Source organism: Papaver somniferum, chromosome 11 (assembly GCF_003573695.1).
Source record: "Papaver somniferum cultivar HN1 chromosome 11, ASM357369v1, whole genome shotgun sequence".
Classification (NCBI taxonomy): domain Eukaryota; kingdom Viridiplantae; phylum Streptophyta; class Magnoliopsida; order Ranunculales; family Papaveraceae; genus Papaver; species Papaver somniferum.
The window spans coordinates 70,349,904-70,367,500 of NC_039368.1; positions in this window are offsets into that span (position 1 = coordinate 70,349,904).

Consider the following 17,597-nt stretch of genomic DNA (forward strand, 5'->3'; position numbering starts at 1 on the left):
AATTCTTGTTTAAACAAGTTTGTATCTTAGAAAAGATGATCACAATACTTGATCTTCATGATTAAATATTGTGTATTGTCATCATGAGATAGTTCTAAACTTTTTAAGTAACAAGATCTCATGAGAGACTTTCAGTGATTGGTTCTTAGTTCGTATCTCCTTGTGGGTTTTCTAAAATCCAATATATAAATCCTTATCTCTGGAGTAAGGTCACTCTTGTTGTTCTTTCGGGAATGACATTTAATGAGGGAGAGTTCTTTTGAACTTGTGCTTAATGGTCATATCTTGAGGGGTGTGCGGCTGTGGAATATTAGAGGGGTTATCTTGTATCTTTAAACTCCTTGATGAATGCATTTATCTTCGGCTTTATGATTTCATCTAAACTAGTTGGTATGGACTTTCTTTTAGTCTTGAAATGTCTCTTTTGGAAATTTCATTAGGATCTCGTTCTTGTACCTTTGCCAATTTTATTGACAAAAAGAGGGAGAATTAATATGTAGTTCACACTACCAATACATTGGGATTATGAAGCCAGACCGATACATATGGTTTTCGGATTATATTCGACAGTGTTATTTCATTTTCCGCATTATATTGTTTTATCTTTATAATTGAAATAATACAGGTTGTACGTTAGATCATCAATTAGAGTAATCCAACCTTTGGTTGTTGATTGTCATTGATTGATCCATGTATATTGGCCATTGGTACCATCCAAGTTATTCCTTGTATTTGATTAGAACTCGCAGTTCCTGCCTGAGTAAATCAAATCAAGAGAGAGATATAAACTCGTTGATATACTTTTAATTGATTGAGTCTTGTTGATTCTCTTAAAAGTATATTTGAATTTGTCGATACAGATTGCTAAGCGAAATATTGGGTGTTGTTATTAGACCCCCACTTTTACAATTGGTATCAAAGAAGGCAAACACGTTTAAGACCTTACAAGTCTGTGTTTGTAGCGTCTGACTCTATGGACAGAGGTGTTATCTCTATTAACATACCACCAGTCGTCGATGGCTCTAATTACTTATGGTGAAAAATTTCTATGAGATATTTTCTTCAATCACGTGATTTTCAATCATGGGTATATGTTGTTAATGGCTATGATGCTCCCGTTGTGGCAGATGGAGATGTAAACGTTCCCAAGAATATTGGTGAATACAGTCCTATCGAGATACTTGCTGCAAAGAAAAATTCTGACGGTTTGAATGCAATCATACATGCCATTACCCCAAATCTTCAGCACCATGTGTCAAGTTGCACTAGGTTCAAAGATGCTTGGGATATCTTAGAAACCGTATTTGAAGGTAACTCCAGTGAAAAGGAAGATAGACTTCAAAATCTTAATTCCGATTGGGAGAACCTTCGTATGGCAGATGAAGATACATTTGATGAGTTTAATCACAGAGTGTTTGAAATTGTTAATGCATCTTTTGCATTGGGTAAGAATATTACTGAAAAGGACATTATGATGAAAATTCTCATATCGATGCCATCTAGATACGAGTCTAAGAAGCATGCCATCATTGAGGGAAATAACCTTGATAATATTTCCAGAAATACATTGGTTGGAAAGCTAAAGATCTTTGATCATGAGAAAACATCCAAAATCGGAAAGGATGTTGCCTTTAAAGCACATAAAAACACTAAATTACTTGATAGAGGTAAAAGTGTTTATGTCTCTGAGGATGATCGGTCCGAGGATGATTTTTCGGATGAAGATCTTGACAAATCAGTCTCCTTGATCAAAAGACAGTTTAGGGATCTTCTATTGAAGAGAAGTAAACGGTTTTCAAGAGACAAACCTATGTCATCAGATAAACCTCACAATCGCGTTCCTCCTAAAAACAGGGATGCTGACGAGGCTGATGACGAGGATATGCCACAGTGTTTTAAGTGTAAAGATTGCTTAAATCGTAGAAAATACACTGGGAACAAATGTCTTGCTGTAACACTTGATGAGATGTCTGAGATCTATGATTCTGATAAAGACAGGAAATCAAGTGTCGGCCTTCTATGTGAAAATATTGATTTTGATAATTGTAGCAATACATATATCAACCTTGATGGTTTCGGTGAAGATCCAATCAATTTGGAAGAATTAATTGACCCATCCTTTGGAAACTCTGGTTGTAATGTTTCAGGATCTACTATGTGTCTAGCTGCGTTCACACCGCAGATCCCTGAATATTATCCAAGTTTGACGTGCTCGTTTTGTTCTCAGAAGGGTCATGAAATATCAAGATGTTACAAGTACAAACATCAAGTGAGGCACGCCAACAAACTTGAACGAAGAGAAAATCGATTGGCAAGGAAGCTTAAACTTGCTCAGAAGACTGCTGAGGTATGTAGGATTTCTTCGTCTAAGAAGTTGGTTTCCAAAGACAAAGTAAGACCATTAGAGAAGAAGGTATGGTCAAATATCTTTGATAGACAGAAGTCTGAGGATTCCTCTCTAGAGGAAAATGGTGTACAAATTGTTTTGTTTGGTAAATCTTGTCTCATGTGCCTGGTCAAAAGAGATAAGATTGTGTACTGCTCAGGCTTTTGGAAAAGTTTTTCTTTTAGTTTGTTTTTCCTGTCTATCAAATAAAGTAAAGGGTTATTATCGAAAATTCTACTCTTTATAGGGTTTAGAGTTGGGCGTCCACGAACCTGTTTAAAGGTTTCGAACCCTACATTCCTTTTTCCTCTCTGATATCCTTTATATCTTAAGACCGCTTGATGATATTGTGAATTCCACTTACAAAAACCAATTGTTTATAATTGTTCTCTAAGAATCTTGTCTTTGGATGGAAAAGATGTCAATATGATTGTTAAGCCATCAATCAAGGAAAAAGAGAAATCTCCAGTAACTCCTTCCTTGAAAACAAAGAGGAGGAATACAAGAAATCCAAGGGATGTCCCTTCTAACTCTCAGAAGTTTTCCGATGTTCTTGATGAGTTGAAGGAAGTAATAAAGGATATTAGTGAAATAAAGGCTTGCATTTTAAGATCTTTGGAAATTTAGAAGGCCTTGGTTCGATATCATCAGCCAAGACGGTTCGTTGGTATTGACTCCTTCCTCCACGAACCTTATATTTCAATGGCCGTTGACGACTACGAGTTCGGGAATGATAAGGAATTTCTCAAAGACATTGTTGCCTAGTATGTCTTCTGTTTGGCTTAGTTGGAAGAATAACTAGTGCTTGAATAGCAATGATTGTGACTACACATAGTTATTATTTTTCATCTTCTTATTTTTTAGGTTTATTGGTATTAAATTCTAAAAATATTTGGAGAATGATGTTTTTGCAGTATTAATCTTTGTGATTTGACATATTGAAATTTGTTATGGGATATTGGTGTTTACGTCCGTGAACTATGTTTGTCCCATAATCTGTCAAAAGTAAAGTCGTTTGTGATCGATATTCACGTACTGGTAAAAGAATGAATAGACTTTTGACAAATACAAAAGTTAAGCCTATATTGTCAAACATTTGATGGAAGATAGGTTAAAATCTTTTGTTTTCAAGGATTATGTCTATTAATTGTCGTTATGCAAATAGTGATTGAAGATAGAATGAATCCTTGTGTATTCCGCAGTATTGATCATCCCTGATCCATATTTTTATGTATTACTGTAAGGCCCCGTAATGCATCTTATGTTGAGCACTAAACAACCAAGTTGATTTATTAGCTTAGTTGATGTTTCGTAAGATATGTTATGTCGAGCATTTTGAACTAAATTAATCATCTTGTTTGGTTATTTAGTTATTGCTCCGTAAGTTTTCTTATGTCGAGCAAAACAAATGACAATTAAATTGATTACTTTTGTGATTAGTTTGGTGGTATGTTCCAATTAGATTAATTATGGGTTCTCTTGTAATTAATCTAGTTGAGTATTTTCGTGTCTCCATAAGTTCTCTTATGTTGAGCATAATAAATTGAATTGATCACCTCTTGTATTTAATTTGATTGCGTATTCCGATTAAATTAATCATGGGTTTACATGTAAGGTGTGGGGATTAGTTTTGCACAATACTAGATGTCTCCTTTATATAGTCTTTCAAATCTGGGTTTGCAATCAATGTTAGCTTAGTAACAAAGCATTCAATATTCACCGTTAGATGAAAACCTGATTTAGATTCAAGCTAATATTTCTCAACCGTTAGATCGAAAACTTATCTTGTTACACACACTTGACAATGCACGCTTCTAGGTTTGTTAACTGTACCCAAACGTATGCACTTGTTGGTTCAACAATAGTTAACCAAATGGTTAGCGATATGAGCATTTCATATCAACCATGTTCTTCTTTACCATAGCTAGTTCAAATGACTTCAAATGAACTAGTTAGAGAGTTGTTCAATTGCAATGAAATCTTATGTACTACATAAGACACAATTGAAGTAAAGATGATTTGATTCACTCGAATCGGTTCATGAACTTTTATAGCCACGCTTTGAAAACTGCATTCCTTAGTCTTTTTAAGTTTAAGTTCAGAAATCATCTTCAGATATATAACCTTCTCAAGTTCGCAGACTAGGTTCGCGGACTTAAGTTACCAGATAGAGTTTACAAACTCCAGCAGAAATTCCCGGGTATGAGAACTTCGCCGGTTCGCGGACTGGGTTCGCGGACTTAGCTTCACACAAGTAGTTTGTCAACTCCAGCAGAAATTCTCGGGTTTAAGAACTTCGGCAGTTTGCGGGCTGGGTTCGTGGACTTGGCTCACGCCATTCTTCCGGTTCTCTTGATCAACAAAGTTCGCAAACTTTGGTTCAAGGAATAGGACTTATACATAAATGTGTTAACACAACAATGCTTATGTACACCATTGGTTATGTAATCTAAACTCTCGTTTCAATGATTGAAACATTCTTAGAGGATCTTATACAATTGTTACACCATTTCTCGTCAAAGCAATTTTCAAGATGATTGAAACATATCATGACTTTCGTCACATGGTAAAGATAAACTGATCGAAGCGAAAAGCTTGCCAACACATATTTCGAGATATAGATAGGCGAGGTATACTCGGTTCGAAATACCAAATGTGTATAATCCAAGTCTATATATATAGGATACGACTTCTTGTCTCAAAGAGTATGAGATAAAATAGATAGACTTTTGAGTGATAGATAAGTTCAAGTCTTCACATACCTTTTTGTCGAGAAGTTCCACCGGTTCCTTGAGTAGTTCTTCTTCTCGTATGATGAATCGCCATGAAGTCCTTGAGCTCAACTACACTTTTTATCCTAGTCCGAGACTTAGCTATAATAGACTAGAAATCAAAACTTATAGTTTTGGTCACTAACATTGACAAACATGCTTGAGATGGCAACACATGCGAGTTCGACCGAGAAATGCTCTAACAATCTCCCCTTTTGTCAATTTTAGTGACAAAACTATCAATACATATGGAATACAAAAAAGATAAAGAAACTTTAGTAGCTCCTATTCCACATGTCTAATTTTCAACATTACTCGAAATCTTCATCACTTCCAAGTACTCCAATGATCCCAAAGGTTGTAAGTTTAGCATCACCGTTGTTGAAGATCCGTAGCTATAACAATGAGAAAACATAGTTCTTGATCATTGTTATACAGTGTCATAGTATTATTACACGGTGTCAAAGTTCAATTGTATCACAACTTCAACAATAATACTATGGTGATATGTATCACTCCCCCTTAGTCAATACTCCATCTCACATGGAAACCACTCCCCCTTACATAATGACCCGAAAACCATATGTATTTGTAGTATGAACTACATATTAATTCTCCTCCTTTTTGTTAATAAAATTGGCAAAGGTACAAGAACGGGATCATAATGAAATTTCCGAAAGAGACATTTCATGACCAAAATAAAAAAATACATACCAACTAATTTAGATGCAATCATAAAGCCGAAACTAAATGCATTCATCAAGGAGTTTAAAGATACAAGGTAACCCCTCTAATATTCCACAGCCACACTCCCCTCAAGATATTACTATTAAGCACAAGTTGAAAAGAACTCTCCCCCATTTGATGTCATTCCAAAAATAACAACAAGAGCGACCTTAATTTCAAAAGAAAAGAAGGATTTATTGGACACCAAAAACCATGAGAATGATTTTCTATATCCAAAAAACTCAATCAAATTAATCACAAGTAAACCCATGATTAATTTAATCGGAATACGCAATCAAATTAAACACAAGAGGTGATCAATTCAATTGATTATGCTCAACATAAGAGAACTTATGGAGATACGAAAATACTCAACTAGATTAATTACAAGAGAACCCATAATTAATCTAATTGGAATACACAACTAAACTAATCACAAAAGTAATCAATTTAATTGTCATTTATTTTGCTCGACATAAGAAAACTTACGGAGCAATAACTAAATAACCAAACAAGATGATTAATTTAGTTCAATATGCTCGAATAACATATCTCACGGAACACCAACTTGGTTGTATAGTGCTCAACATAAGATGCATTACGGAGCCTCACAGTAATACATAAAATATGGATCAGGGATGATCAATACTGCGGAATGCACGAGGATTCATTCTATCTTCAATCACTATTTGCATAACGACAACTAATAGACATAATCCTTGGAAAAAAAAGATTTTAACATATCTTCCATCAAGTGTTTGACAATATAGGCTTAACTTTTGTGTTTGTCAAAAGTCTATTCATTTTTTACCAGTACGTGAATACCGATGACAAACGACTTTACTTTTTACAGAGTATGGGACAAACATAGTTCACGGGCGTAAACACCAATATCCCATAAAAAATTGCAATATATCAAATCATAAAGATTAATACTGCAAAAATCATCTTCCAAACAATTTTTTAGAATTTTAACAAATAAATCTAAAATATGAAGATGAAAACGTTGGACATAGCTATGTGTAAACACAATAATGGCTATTCCAAACTCTAGTAATCCTTCTCAAAAACAAGAATAAATTCTCATAAGAAGTTTCCTAGGCACCAAGACAAACTCGTAATGCACATATAAGATGATTTGTCCTTAGAGGGTAGAATCAATCTTTTTCGCCCGGATTTACACCAACAATATCTACCAAAGGCGTATAAAAAGATTTTCTTAACAAAGAAGAACATACAAAGTCATTAACGACCATGCACCATAGTCACAAAAAAAGATTGTGAACATTCAAGAATCTCATAGTAATGCGTGCTACTGCGCATTCTTGAAATTTCTTCTTTTTGATTCACCAACAACATTCTTTTAAAAAGCTACAAATGATCTTAGAAGAGTAGTACTCCAATAATCCAAGTGCCCAAGTCCAAGAGTAGTGGAACAAGTGCAACGAAACAGAGTAAAACACTCAAAAACAAGAGACAAGACAAATACCAATCTTAACTCATCCAAATTCAGAAATTCTCATCTTCAATTTAAAGAGAATTCAAATAGGAAGAGAATGCAAAAATAATGAGGTCATTCCGAGTTCGGACGAAGAAGTTACGGCCAGAACAAGTTTACCGAATATCGACGTCAAGTATGCATACGGGTTTGCAAATGAATTTTCAAGTCCGCGAACTTAAACCCCTGGATTTTGATTTTAAAAGATGTTATGCATACCTGGTAGGTGTACCATGAAGTCCAAATATCCCGAAATACTATTTTCAAACCTAAACGTTTAAGAACCTTAAACACAGATCAAGTTAGGTAGAAAAGAATGATAAGAAAGGTACATTAATCATTATAAGTTCTCTAAACAAATAAAAGCACAAATCTTGCTCAAGTTTATAGACATGCCTTTTTAGATGAATCCAATTGAATTCTACAGCCTTACCGAACATAATTTTTGCGCCCCAATTTTCGTGCTTTCTTCTCCGTATACGTAGCAGGGCATTCATTGGTGAGGATGCACTTACAACACAATCAAGTTGTGTTGGGGTGAACAATGTCTTGTTCACCACCATTGACCTTTGGATTATCATGAAAGGGATCACTTTTAGAGCCTTTCACATCCAATTCCATTTTTCCAAAAAACTTGTTAAGTTCCAACATCATGGATACTGCCTTCTCCATAGTCATGGAATTTTCTGGAAGATCATGCATTTTCACACTCAAAGCATCATTAGATTTCTTTGGTACCCACTTATGAGTGCGTTTAGGAACAACCGGAACCTTCTTCCCATTACTCTCTCAATATTTTTCGGAAGAGAATTGGATTGACTATTCTTTTGGAAGTTAGTCTTTCTCCAATTGGGAGCATCGGATCTTGTCTTCGTCTTTACGAAGTTATCCTTTTGATAACCATTACGATTGTGAAAAGGCATTGTATAACGTTTATAGGAAAAAATATGATTATCACATGACTGATTCATTTGCCTAAAGGTTGGACATTTACAACCCGTAATGTCGAGAGTCTTATCCTTAACATATGATCCCGGTTTAATCACTTATTTTAACACCTAAACAAGCATATCATGAATTTTTGCATTCCTTATACGAAAATGACATCTCCTTTCCAGGTGACCTTTGTTTCCACAATAATGACAAATATAAGGAACGTTCTTACCCGGATTCATGTGTGCTGATTTTGGAGGTTGATATACTTTTCTCTTTTGAACCTTAACTGCCGGTGAAGGTATTTCACTTTTGCCATCAGTGGAAACCTTTTGTCGAGAAGAATCACTAGCCTTGAAAAAATGTACCTCTTTGCTAATATTTGGAGCATCTATTCCCTTATAGCCCAATCCTCGTGCATCACGATGATTTTTACTTGCTCCTAGCATAGTGATTAATTTGCTTGAACTAGTATTGAACTTTTTTCAAGTTATCTTCCAACATCTTGATTTTATCAAGAGCAGCAGTTAAATCAGCCTCAAGGCGTTTTTCTCGAACGAGACAAGCACTTTCTCTGTCATCAAAACTAATTTGTTGAGTTATACTTTGCTTCAGATTATGCAAGTTTCCCTTCCAACAAAAAGTACTTTTGATAAAGATTATCATATTCAAGTAACTTCATACGTAGGTTTTCCTAAGAATCCTTGAGGATCGATTCGTTAGAATGATTCGAAAAATAAACACATGTGTAACATCTTCTAAATTTCTTGTTTTCTCGACAGAGAGGAGTCAGAAGAGGTGTGACAGGAGAAGTTGTAATCTTCTTCATTTTCCACGAATCCAAAAACTTAACATACTCTGAGATTTCCTCATCAACATCTCTATCAATATCTGAATCACCTTCATCAGAAAGTTCATCCAACTGTTCTTCTAGAGTGTTTCCTAATCAACAGTTTTTACATCAAGAGAATGTTTAGATATTGACTTAGATGTGGCAGTTCTCTCAGGTGAATCAAAGCTTTCAGAATCATCTGGTAATTTATGAACTGATACGTTATTAGAGATAGACTCGTCCATATAGTCAGATTGCTACAAACACAGACTTTTAAGGTCTTGAACGTGTTTGCCTGCTCCGATACCAATTGAAAAAACGGGGGTCTAACAACCACACCCAATATTTTGCTTAGAAATCTGTATGTACAAACTCCAATATACTTTCTATAGAATCAACTAGATAGTCAGAATCAATCTAGATAAAAGTATATCAAAGAGTTTATATCTCAATCTCTCGATTTGATCTATACTCAAGCAAATAGAAATCTGCGAGTCTTTATCAAAGAGAGATAACTTGGATGGTACCAAAGACCAATATCCAAGTGTCAATCAATTTAAATCAACAACCTAAAAGGTCGGATATTCTAATTGACTGAACAATACACAACCTTTGATATTTCAATTATATAACAAAATATAATGCGGAATAGAAATAACACAGGCACCAGGATTTTGTTAACGAGGAAACCACAAATGCAGAAAAACCCCGGGACCTAGTCCAGATTGAACACACACTGTATTAAGCCGCTACAGACACTAGCCTACTCCAAGCTAACTTTTGACTGGACTGTAGTTGAACCCCAATCAATCTCTCATTGATCCAAGGTACATTTATGCTCCTACGCCCTTGATACCAGCAGGATACTGCGCACTTGATTCCCTTAGATGATCTCACCCACAACTAAGAGTTGCTACGATCCAAAATCGCAGGCTTTGACAATAAAAAAATCTATCTCACACAGACAAGTCTATCAAAGGATCAATCTGTCTCCCACAAATAAACCCTAAAGGTTTTGTTCCGTATTTTGATAATAATCAAGGTGAACAGGAACCAATAGATAATCCGGTCTTATATTCTCGAAGAACATCCTAGAGTTATTAATCACCTCACAACAATCTTAATCGTATGGTAGCAAAACAAGATGTTGCGGAATCACAAACAATGAGACGAAGATGTTTGTGATTACTTTTTATATCTTTCCTATCGGAGATATCAATCTCAAGCCAATCAATCTGATTGTACTCGTACGATAGAAGATGCAAGATCAGATCACACAACTACGATAAAAGTAGTATCGGTCTGGATTCACAATCCCAATGAAGTCTTTAAGTCGTTAGCCTGTTTTAGAAGAAGAAAACCAAAGGTTAAAGGAGAATAGACTCTAGTATGCAAACTAGTATCATACATAAGGTGTGGGGATTAGTTTTGCACAATACTAGATATCTCCTTTATATAGTCTTTCAAATCAGGGTTTGCAATCAATGTTAGCTTAGTAACAAAGCATTCAATATTCACCGTTAGATGAAAACCTGATTTAGATTCAAGCTAATATTTCTCAACCGTTAGATCGAAAACTTAGCTTGTTACACACACTTGAAAATGCACGCTTCTAGGTTTGTTAACCGTACCCAAACGTATGCACTTGTTGGTTCAATAATAATTAACCAAAAGGTTATCCATATGAGCATTTCATATCAATCGTGTTCTTCTTCACCATAACTAGTTCAAATGACTTCAAATGAACTAGTTAGAGAGTTGTTCAATTGCAAGGAAATCTATATACTACACAAGACACAATTGAAGCAAAGATGATTTGATTCACTTGAATCGATTCATGAACTTTTATAGCCACGATTCGCAAACTGCATTCCTTATTCTTTTTAAGTTTAAGTTCAGAAATCATCTTCAGATATATAACCTTCTCAAGTTCGCAGAATAGGTTCGCGGACTTAAGTTACCGAGTAGAGTTTACAAACTCCAAAACAAATTCTCGGGTATGAGAACTTCGCCGGTCGCAGAATGGGTTTGCGGACTTAGCTTCACTCAAGTAGTTTGTCAACTCCAACAGAAATTCTCGGGTTTGAGAACTTGGGCAGTTTGCGGACTGGGTTCGCGGACTTGGAACCAACTCCAATATAATTTCTAGAGAATCAACTAGACAGTCAGACACAATCTATATAAAAGTATATCAAAGAGTTTATATCTCAATCTCTCGATTTGATCTATACTCAAGCAAATAAAAATATGCGAGTCTTTATCAAATAGAGATAACTTGGATGGTACCAAAGACCAATATCCAAGTGTCGATCAATTTAAATCAACAACCCAAAAGGTCAGATATTCTAATTGATTGAACACCACACAACCTGTGATATTTTAATTATATAACAAAATATAATGCGGAATAAAAATAAAAGTATTAATTCTAAGGGGGAGTTCACACTATAAATACATATGTAGTTCACATTACACATACATATGGTTTTCGGATCATTATGTAAGGGGGAGTGGTTTCCATGTGAGATGGAGTATTGACTAAGGGGGAGTGATACATATAACCGTAGTATTATTGTCAAAGTTGTGAAATAATGAAACATTGATGTTGTGTAATAATACTATGATGGATCTTCAACAAGTACAGGATGAACACACGCAGAGTTGAAGAACCAAGGAAATCAAGCTTGTTGATTTTGCTGTTAACAAGTACAATCCATATATAAAATGGTTTTGTCACTAAAATTGACAAAGGGGGAGATTGTTAGATCACTGCTCGGTTGAACCCACTAGTGTTGGTATGTCAAGTTAGTTGTCAATTTTAGTTGCCAAAATGCATTCTTGATTTAGCATACTAAAGATAGTTTCGGACTAGATTAGGTCTAAGAAGTTGAATCGAAGCTATCCTTAAAGGATGAAGATTGAAGATTGAAGACTACAAGAATACATCAACAAAGTTATGTGATTAATTTCATTTGGATTCTTGTTCAATTCTACCTTTCTAATCTATCAAGATAAATGCTCACTCTATGGAATAATTCCAATGACGGTAAATGTACATTTATGTATATATACTTGAGGTTATTTGATGCATGACCTTGGAGACAATAACCTTTATCCTTATAAAGAATATCATGTTATAGTGAATGAGCTTATGTATCCAACGAGCCAAGAATCACTCAATTCCGAGTTATAACAATGAAGTTATGAGTGATTTATTAAAGTTCGTTAGTAGGAAACAATTCATGGGTTGTTTGTAAAAGTTCATGGACTTGGGCCCAATTACGTGACTAAAAGCTATTTTTGGTCAACTTGGTGATGTTTCCTTGTCTAAGCAAGATGGCTATTAATCCAAACATTTTTTATTACCATATTAAAATGTTTGTGATAACTTTTAATTCCTGCCTAAGTTAGAATGTGATTTATTCACATAAATAAATATTTGCTAATTAATTACTCAATTGATTATTTATGCATAATATTTGTAACTTAGGAAAGAGTCTCATTTTTAAGAGAGTCTTTAAAAAGGAAAATAGCTTTGCTTAGCTTCCAAGCTATTGCTCATTATAAATAAAGGGTTCGTGAGTTTACACGTTTTTCATCCCCTTTGGAAAATTGGCGTAATCTTTGCAGGTTGTTTCCATGTCTTCTGTTCTTCGTGAACAAGAGTGAGATAAAAGTATTTTTATTGGGGATCACAAATCCAAGTTGAATTAAATATTCGTGATTGATTATACAACTTGTAGTCTAGGTTTTTCACCTCTTGTCTATTCTAAGGTTTTCTCTTCTGATATAAAACCATTCAGAAGTTGTTGATCACAAACCCTAGGTTTTGATAGATTTCAGTTTCCGATCGTATACCAAAACTTGTTAGTCGAAATCGGAGACTAGAAAGAAAAAATTATATTGAGGCATCTCGTAAAAATCCTTGAGAAGTTTTAAACAAGATATCTCTAGATTTATTCTAGTTGTTCTTGTTGTAGAGTTATTAGGTTTTTCTTCCTATTTTTGAAGAGTATAATAATCCCTAATCTACGAGTTTATTTTGATATTACTTTTACCTAGTAATTGTTTTTATCAAAATAAACACAAGATTTCCAAAACCTTGATTCACATCTAAAGGGAAATCAAACTGGTGTTTTGTGCATGCAAAATATCAAATCGTATCAATCGTGTTGGTGTATCTTCTAAAGAGAACTTTGGGTTCTGCTAGAAGATTTTTGTGAAGAGTTCCTAAAGAGAATCGGTATTCTGCTAGGAGTTCTACAAGTGATGAAGAAGGTATTACATTTAGTCCGAATAGGTAGTAGGAAATTGGTGTAACAACTTATAATCAGTGTGTGTTTATTCTGGACTAGGTCCCGAGGTTTTTCTGCATTTGCGGTTTCCTCGTTAACAAAATTCTGGTATATGTGTTATTTATTTTCCGCATTATATTTTATTTATATAACTAGGTATCCCCGGGGCCTTACGGCCCCGGCTCACCTCTCCTTTTGGTGTACATACTTCAGGCCTACACAACAACCCTGACTATAGAATAAAACGTAAAACCCATCATTTAACCCTGGTCTGATAGTTACCTTTGCATTTGGGAGTAGTTTTATACTGCTCTGTCAGTTAAATGAAATACAAAAAACGGAAAATTATATTCGAATTAAATATCTTTTGTATTGTTATTACCACTCGGAAAATGATATTTGCAGCATGTGGTTGCATACTAACTTCTCAGGGGAATTATTATTAGCAAACCCATTCAAGTACATGAGCAAACCAAAAACAAAATCAGTTTTTCTTTGCATAATGTTAAATTACTGGAACTGAAATACTTATATGAGGAAAACTATGACATGCACCTTAAACGTACTTCAAGATCAAATGACTGTACAACTAACTATCAGAAATATGTGTGATAGTTGGAATACATTAGTTAAAAGTGAAAACTTGAGAATTTGGCATGAGTTTGTAGTTTTGACTATTATTTTTTTGTCTTTTTTTTGTTGTATGTATGTATGTATGTTTGTGATATCAAAAGTAATTAATATAAATGTATTGTGTTTATTATTTGTAAGAACACCTTGAATTTTAAAAATAATATTATTTATATTTGAGCCTTTCATGATTTAGAATCATCTCCCTTTAAGAAAAGATAAAATGTAATTAATATATCAACGAACTTTCATTGACATGAACTTGTTCTAAAAAGCAAAATATTGAAATTTCATAAATAAAGGTATTCGTAGAACTGTAAGAAAATTAAATTCAAGACAACTCAGTTCTAATCGTGAAACTATCCACTTATAATAAATGAGTAGTAAGTCAAGGTCAAAAACTGTAAAAATATGGATACTTATACAATTTAGTCAACTTATTAATCTAATAGATCTCCCCTTCTACGCTTCTTTTTGAGGTAGCGAGTATGTATTCATTGTTGGAACTCCATGTCATTTCAATATCCATGTTCCTGTAGGTGGTGAATTCTCAGTAGTGCATTCACGCACCACGGTTTTGTAATACCCTGGCAACTCATTCTTCTTGATAACAGTAATTTTTAGTTTAGATGGATCACCGGATATTTTTGAAATGCCAATATGCATTGGATTTTCATCTTTTGTAAAAGCATCAGATATCAAGTAGAGTTCAGCATTATGTAGGCGATGTTCCCTACACACGTCCATCTACATAGCAAAATAAATTACTTTCGCATGAAATCGATATCTAGTTACATGTATCATATCTTTCAATCTCATCACTTTCCACTATATTATTATTATATCCTCAGCAGCAACACCAGTTAGGACTTCTGCAGCAATCTTCAGATCTCGTAGTTGTGTTATCGTTAATCTTGTTCCCTAAAGATGTTATATCTTTTATTAATAAATTTCAAAAGAATAATTGTTAGGACAATTTTTAATTGCAAAGTATGGCTTGGCATATACTTATTTTCAAACTAATTTAAATTTTTTGTGGGTTACATCCCCCAATTTTTGTCTTAATATTTAGAGGCGGAAGATGAATAGTCATTGCTCAAGTATACGCGCCATTGTCTAAGAAAGAGTGACAGGATGTGCTTATTTATTTCAAGGACTTTAATTACAACCCCGTCTCAACCTATAATTAATGTCATGCGTGACGTAGTCTCCGGTATTCAACACATAGTTTTCGTCTTGGCACTTTTCGTGAAAATACTTTAAAATATCACTAATATGCTTATGTTATCCAAGTATCTCATTGGTAAACTCCAGTTTATGTTATTCAGGTATCATCATTGATGTTTTCTTGAAAAAGATTCTTGGTGCCTTTTTATTCTTTCACTCATGGATAATTGAATAATAACACTAATTATTTTTTTATTCTTTGACTCCTGGATAATTAAATGGTAGTATTAATTAAATATGAAATCATCCACCGATTAAGTGAAAATTAATAACAGTCAAAGTATAATGTGATATATATGGGCGATACTCAGTGTTATTATCTAACAAATTAGAAAATGAAAGGGACTTATGAAAAGTTCAATCATAAAATACCCAAGTTAGGATTCACCGAAATATCTTCTAATAAAACCCGAACAATATTGGTATTCTATACAACAACTGTGTCCTATGAGTATTCATCAATAATACAACTACTTATTAAATGACCTAATTCCTGACACTTGGTATATCTTGTAATTGATACTTGATTTTCTTGACAACTCTTGACACTTTGCATATAACAAAGATCAAGATCCATTCATCCATCTTTCTTTTAAACATTGTACAACTCTTGCGTTAATATGCTTGAAACGTCGTAAGTATAATTGGATATGTAACATTCATCAACATGTGATAACAAAAGGAACAACGTCCACATTAAATATTCATGACATATTGGGTTGGAATGAAAAACATCAGTATGGTTTGTCTCACAAAAAAATATTATTATGTCTTTTCCATCATTATGCCGACGATAACTTGGATATCCAACTTCTTCCAAAAACATATGATTATGTACCTTTGGTTAACTTTTTGTATACTTTTTTTTGCTTTAATAGGGAGTTTTTTTTTTCTAGAATCCCTATACGGTACATTTTTTAATGTTTGAAAAACAACTGGGTCAGTTTTTTCATCTAAGGGTTTAACACAAATAAATTCGTGAATATGTTCTTTTTTTGAATTATATCATCTCCTTGGTATTTGATCATTCCAAAATAATGGTATACTACTATAAATCCAAAACCCATGGGTTAATTAGCGGGCAATCACAAACTGTAAGAAAAAGGTTTTCAACAACTTCTGGAACTCATGTTTGAAATAAATTTTATGTAGACTAAAATGTAATGCACGCTATGGTGTCCGTAAAAACACGAAAAATAGTCCAAGTAAAATGGTCTTTACTGAAGATGTTGTTTTGTAAGTCATATTGTTTGATAATCAGAAAATATGTGTTTGAATTCGTTTTAAATTTAGGGTCAATATTCGAAGACAGGCATATAACAACTGGTCCATTTAAAATATAACAAAACATCTATGTTCCATGTCATTGAAAAGGTGAACACGACCGTGGTTGTTACATTTAACGAAATTAAATTGCAAATCTAGAGATATGATTTCTCAAACGTGATATTAGATCATTGACTTGCAATTCACAGTGTCTTCTTAATCTCTTACATGCACAAATACCTCTGTGATCCACATGCGGCGCACGGTTCAATAGAAAATCGTCGCCCATGTACGCAAAACCAAGATCAATTGCTTTATTAACTTTGCTACGTCCTTGTTGGAGAGTTTTTTTCTTGTAAAGAATGATTACATACTCTTATAGTTGAAATCTATTTTTCATTCCAAATCTTTCGTCTCATGTACTCCTCTCACTTGCAACTCTTCCACCTCTTGAACGGCCATTAACCTATGTTATTGATTTCATGTCTAGATGATGCAAAAAAAATATAGATCTTTCAACCCTCTTTATATATTTTGTATGTTGTAAAATTAAATATCTTCATATCCTAGTGACCGTATAAATTAAGGCTTGCAGAAGAACATCAAAGTCATCTTAGATAATAAAATTTAGATTACGAATTATGGCTTCCTTTGCAACTAATCCAACTAACTTGTGACATTCATATTCTTATACTTTCTCACATAATAAGTTATCTTAGAAGAGAGTTAAAATCGTGCTAATTGTAGACGTACCAAAACATACCATCTAGTATAATATTCATACAGAACCCTTAAGTTGGAAGGGTAATGATTTTCCATTTCAAGAACTTCAAGAGCATGGTATCATGAATGCGTTGAATATACCAAGGTATCTTTTGAGCGCTAGGACTTCTATACGGCATCTTCAGCTCACAAAGAGTTTGTACCTATCTCATTGATTAGGTGCTAGTTTTTGTTGTTTAATATGTTCCGTAGAAGTAAGGATAAGCGGATGACATTACCTAAATAAACAAAACATATAAATTACCCGTAG